Below are 6,000 nucleotides of genomic sequence, written 5' to 3' on the forward strand. Positions count from 1 at the left end.
GATGTTGGGGCTGATCAGTGTGCTGCTCTGATTTCTAAATCATTTACAGTTCCAAACAGTTCTGCCCAACCTAACTTCGCTGCCTATGGAACTAAAGAAAAATATCCCTTTGTAGCAGGAGCCCCTTGTTATTCAAGCACCTGTGCCAAGTCCTACCCAAGACATCCTACCAAGGATGTCTTACCCCTAGAAGAATCGAAGGGTGTTGTATCTCCTTGCCTGGATGAGAGTACAGCCGCTACTGGGAATGTGACTGAGCCTTTAGAAACTTTCCAGGTGGGAAGTTTCTCAGCAGTCCAGCACTGTGGTTGCACCGGGGCTTGAGCCCGTGCTGGCTGCACAGGGAAAGCTCCCTTCCTCTTGGAGCAGACTTTTATAGATCTTCAGGCATGTTCTGCTTCGGTTCACTTTTCAGGTTGAAGAACCCAATTAATCTCCTTCCGACAATACTTTCAAACCCTTCCCTGCACTCTCACCAGGCAGCTGACACTGAATGGACACATCCTGTGTGGCAAAGTTCTCCAGCCAAGACCTCACCAATGCTGAGCTTCAGGACCAAGTCCCTCCACGTGTTTTGTAGGGTGCAATCCTCCTTGTGCAGCCCTGTGAGCAAAGCACTGCTTTTTTTCCCTGGAGAAGTGCTACCAGGCGAGCTGCTTCGCATCCTATATTTGTGCAGCAGACTATTCTCAGCTCAGCATGATGCTTCCTACCTGGCCTTCCTGAACCCACTTCTGCAGATCACATCTCCATTTCACCTTGGTTGCATTGAAATTCTGACCTCATGTGCACTTGCTGAGCTTCCTACTGCAATGCCCTCCACAGAACCCATATTTGTTACTGCCAGCACTGTCAAGAGCACCAAATTAGCTATGTAAAAAGGTTCAGAAGGGCTAATCTACCAGATGTTTGCAGAAGTAAGTCCTTGGGTAGCTGGTTAGCTTTACACAGGTCAAACCCTTTGAATTCATGACTGCTCATAAACAGCCATATTTACATACTTGAGTGTGTGGAGAACAGATGCCGGCCTTTTTAATACACTGGTCACCTTACTAGGGAAAACCAGAATGATATTTTCAGTCAAGTTGTGGTAGGCATTAGTTTGACAGACTTAATGTAATTAGATGCAGATGAGTTTGGCCCAAGTGACCTTTTTCTTTATCATGGTGTCTTCCCAGTGTTTGTCTAATGACTCTTCAAATAGTTTTGAACTGATTTAAGGCTTTTCTCGTTGTTTGCTTTGAGATATTTTTTTCCCTTTTTAATATACAAGGCTACTTTCTTTGTGTCCCAGAAGAGATCTTCACGTCTTAAACATATCACTCTTCTAGGGAGGTTATGCTAAATCCAAACCCCTCAGTCAGGAGAGGTGCTACTGCCGGGTTCCCCTTCTACATACTGGTGTGATTGCCAGCAAGGGGCACCTGAATTTTGGCAGAAATACCGGAAGCAGGGAAACATGAGATTTAAAGCTGTTATAAGCTGTCTCTAGATGGCCACTTGGTGAAGCTGGTGGGTTTTAAAGGAAAAAAACCAACAAAGCTTCAAGGTACATCATTAACAAGCTAAAGCTCAGAGCTGCTAAAACAGCACTGTCTCTGCCTGAACGCTCCTGAAGTTGTTATTTAACACAAGCAAAAGTGCATCTTGACTTCTTGAAAGTCTTAAGACAGGCATGCTCATCTGCTTCCTGAAAAGAAAGGGAAGATACCCAAGGATACAGATGATTTCAGCATACACAGGACTTTGCCAACAGAAGAAACAGGGAGCAGTTTAGTACAGTTTTCTCTAATTTCATAGGAATCAAAAAGTACCTTGCAGAAAAATCAAGCTATTTAGAAATAAATGCTACTCTTTGGACACCTGAAATGTTTCATGTTCTCTTTTTTTAATGCTGGAAAGTGCTCTGGTTCCTGACAATCATCTATGGTTTTGGAGCTTGTGAATGAATTGCAGATCATAGTTTTACCAAATAAGAGGTTCTGTGTTTGGCTTTCTTTTTAAATTGGGCAGATCATGCAAGAACTGAACTCCTGAGTCCTGAAGTTTGAGATCACTGGAATGCAAAGGTAGTCTCAGACCAGCCCATGATCACAGAGGACTGCTGGCTCTTACCGGGTTGTGATCTGCATTTCAAGAACAGCTCGCTCCATACTTACAGACCTTGTAAAAATCACAGGAAAAATCCACAGCGCCGGTGATTTTCCTAATTTTCTGTGCAGGGGGGCTGGCGATGCTGCTCAGGCCATGATTTTCCTAGTTCAGGCTGCCTTAAACTTTTGAATGAGTGTGATTCATGCAACTGGATGCTTCTCAGAGCAGTACTTAAGCCCTGGTTTGACAAAGCACAGAAGCACGTTTGCCTTCAGACTTGTCTCCAGCTGCTGAGCAATTCCACTGAAGCTCATGGCACCTAAGCCCTCACTTGAATCCCACAAGCACTTCACTTGGTGGAAGCCATAGTTCCATATTTCCCTATGGGAAAGTAGGGCAGTTTCTGTATCATTGGAGTTGCAGATTTGTTGATGGGGTTTAACTTAGAGCCCCAATTTTTTCGATTGCATGATAGCATGCCAATTCCAGCTTTGTTCTTCTGAAACTGAAAATTTCAGGAGCTTTTCAATAAGGTTGCCAGCCACCAAGAAATACATAAACACAAATAAAATGCCCTATGCTTTTAATAGCTCATTATTTAGAGGGAGTGTGGACACAAATTATGTACTTGAAGTGTAAGGTTGGTTATAAACAATAAAATATAGCCCTGTTCTCTGCTCACCATCTCTCTCTATATATATATACACATATATTGAAGGACACTCCCCCCCAATCTACGACCAAGAAACGGTTTCTATTCCACCTGATGCACATTTTGAGGCACAGGGACTAACAGGTAGATGGACAGTCCAACAGCTGTATTTCATGCCCCCAGAGGTCCAGTCCTGAAGCGAGAAGCACAATCTACCTTGTACAGTGCCTAGAATAACTGTTTTCACACCCCGTGCATCATTCTGCCACAAAGCCCCCATCCAGGTGCGTGAAAGCAGAGGGCAGAGACCTTTTCATTAGAAGAAAGGGTGAGGTACTTTACAGACGACCTCCTACAGTGGGGATGTCCAAACAGCCAGGGAGAGCACCTTGCTGACCGGGAACTCATAAGCCGCGCTGTGGAGGATGCCCGCTGGCATCCTCGCTCCGAGCTTCCTACCGGCACCACAACCCGCGACGGGAGCCCCGCAGCTTGCAAGGACCCCTCCGGGAGCCGACGGGAACCGCCTCAAGCTCACAGAGAAAAACTCATGAGTAACTACAACGGCGGCAACCTGCTGCCTGCCCACCGATCCGGGAGCGGGTTTCCCCTTTGCAACTCATCGCTTCAGGGCAGTAGGGGGGGATGCCAGCCAAGGTAGCCCGCCGCCTCCCGGGGACCCCCGCAAGCCCCTTCCTTCCTCCCTCCCTCCCTCCCTCCCTCCGCCCCGGGCACTCACCTGCACTCCTGCCGCAGCAGCTCCAGCTGCCCAGCTGGGTGGGGGTCGCTGCCCCGGTAGCGGGAGGGTGGCCGGGTAGGGCCCCTCCACCTCCCCGCAGCGCAACAGCCGCCAAGTGCCGCGCTGCCCCCCGGCAGTGGGATTTATCGGCGGCAGCGGGGCGGGGAGGGGAGAACACGACACACACAAACGCCGCGCTGAGCCGCTTCGGGGCGCGCCGTGCTTGCGGGCAGCATTGCTGCTTTTCCCACCCCCCTGGGTGGGGGGAGCATGCACCAGCCCTGCCCCGCCGCCGGGCATCGGGTGGGGAGCGCGGGGAGCCCCGTCCCGCCGCTGCTTCTCCTCTTGCTGCAGGTGCTCAGGCGTGACCCTCGCCGCTGCCCGCGCTGGGGATGCGCGGAGGCAGGGGCTGTCCTCCCGGTGGGGCGTGGGGCTGGGTCACCCCCGGCCCCCGGTGTAGCACAGGTCGCCGAGGACTGGTACCTGCTGGTCTCAGCTTCCGGGACTCTGAGAACCGAATGAACCCACTCGGGACTTGCCCTCTCCTTGCAGCCTGTTCCCAAGCAGCCGTTGCTGGCCGGTGCTGGAGGGGAGCTCCCGGATCAGGCGGGGCTGTAGGGAGAACCATGAGGGGCTGAGAGCTTGTGTTATGGTTGTAACGCTGCATCCGCGCTGGATGAGGACGCAGAGGTGAAAGTCACTCGGTTCTGCATTGTATATCCTGTACAGAGTGATATACACCCTATGGAAATATCATACAGAGAGTTTAGATGCCATCAATGACTCAAAATCAAGTAGCTTTTCCCTCTGAGAATGACATAATTCCTACTAGTAATGTCCATTTTGTCAAACTCAATTTTGATGCTATATTTGCTGCCAACATATATAGAATGGAAGCTTCCCTACATATCAAACAATCTGAACAGAAAAGCAACAGGAGGGTCTTAAAAGGTTAATGCTTTTCTAAGGAAGGATGGATGCATGGGATGAAAGAAAAACAAGGAAAATAGAAGTAAAAGAACCTCTGCTTTTTCTAAGGAAGTTGCCTCTAATCTGAAATCATGTTATTTTGCACAGCTTTAAAAGCTTTTGGAGCTTTTGTGGAGTGTTGCTGATTGAAAAATCCCTTCACCAAGTCTCTGTTCCTGTGTGTCCTGTTTACCAAAGGAACCAAGAAAAAAGATCTTCTATTCTGATGCCTTCTGGTGATATATGTCAAATCCTCCCCTAACATACTACAGCTACAGGTAAAACAAACTTCTAGGAGCAGGAGGTGACTGTATCAATCACATACACATGGAGAGCCCTTCATCCTGGGCACCTGGCAACGAAAATAGAGATATGAGAAAGGAAAACAGTATTATGCAAATATTAAGCATGGAAGGAAGGATTTAAACTGAGACAATGGGCTCTTAATGAAAGGCACAAACATCAGTCACTCACAGCTGAATGAGTACATGTTGATTGGAAGCTAGGTGGAGTGACAACCCAGAAAGCTTCACATTAAATCAATTAAATCCCATTATTCTTAAGATTTTTTTTATAATTAAATTAATTTCATATGACTGTGAAAGGAGCTGAAATGACTGCCGAAATCTGTTCTTGTGACAGGCTACAGAGGCAGGATTAGTCAGTAATTATGGCACCAGGCTGGTGCTCAAGGGAGCTGGGTTTAGAGTTTTGTGCCTTATCTGCCCAGCTCTGAGTGGTGATAAAAGGATTCTTCATTCCCAAAGTGGTGTTGGGGACAAGTACTCAGCTTGCGTGGTAGGGAGGTATCACCGTAGCTGGACCATCTTACAGTATCCCAGCAATGATCCTCAGAGCTGGGCGTACTTGTAAATCATAGAATCATAGAATAGTAAGGGTTGAAAAGGACCTTAAGATCATCTAGTTCCAACCGCCCTGCCATGGGCAGGGACACCTCGCACTAAACCATGTGGCCCAAGGCTCTGTCCAACCTGGCCTTGAACACTGCCAGGGATGGCGCATCCACAACCTCCCTGGGCAACCCATTCCAGTGCTTCACCACCCTCACTGTAAAGAACTTCTTCCTTATATCTAATCTAAACTTGCCCTGTTTAAGTTTGAACCCATTACCCCTTGTCCTACCACTACAGTCCCTAGGGAAGAGTCCCTCCCCAGCATCCTTACAGACCCCCTTCAGATACTGCTATGAGGTCTCCACGCAGCCTTCTCTTCTGCAGGCTGAACAGCCCCAACTCCCTCAGCCTGTCTTCATACGGGAGGTGCTCCAGCCCCCTTATCATCCTCGTGGCCCTCCTCTGGACTTGCTCCAACAGCTCCATGTCCTTTTTATGTTGAGGACACCAGAACTGTACGCAGTACTCCAAGTGAGGTCTCACAAGAGCAGAGCAGAGGGGCAGGATCACCTCCTTCAACCTGTTGGTCACGCTTCTTCTGATGCAGCCCACGATACGGTTGGCTTTCTGGGCTGCAAGCGCACATTGCCACCTCATGTTAAGTTTCTCATCAACCAACACCCCCAAGTCCT

At 48.6% G+C, this 6,000-nt stretch overlaps 1 protein-coding gene across 2 annotated transcripts in view; it reads right to left on the reverse strand.

The window, feature by feature from the left end:
• HTR1E (5-hydroxytryptamine receptor 1E) overlaps positions 1-4,050 on the reverse strand; it is a 41,814-nt gene extending 37,764 nt beyond the window's left edge. Inside the window, exon 1 of one of the 2 annotated variants that reach the window (XR_003992033.1) lies at positions 3,486-3,707. The gene's annotated coding sequence lies outside the window, so the exon portion shown is untranslated. Of the gene's footprint in view, positions 1-3,485 lie in introns of both variants that reach the window. The other variant, XM_030490658.1, reaches the window with a different exon arrangement.
• Between the last annotated feature and the right edge of the window lie 1,950 nt (positions 4,051-6,000).

Source organism: Strigops habroptila, chromosome 6 (genome assembly GCF_004027225.2).
Source record: "Strigops habroptila isolate Jane chromosome 6, bStrHab1.2.pri, whole genome shotgun sequence".
In the NCBI taxonomy this organism is placed as follows: domain Eukaryota; kingdom Metazoa; phylum Chordata; class Aves; order Psittaciformes; family Psittacidae; genus Strigops; species Strigops habroptila.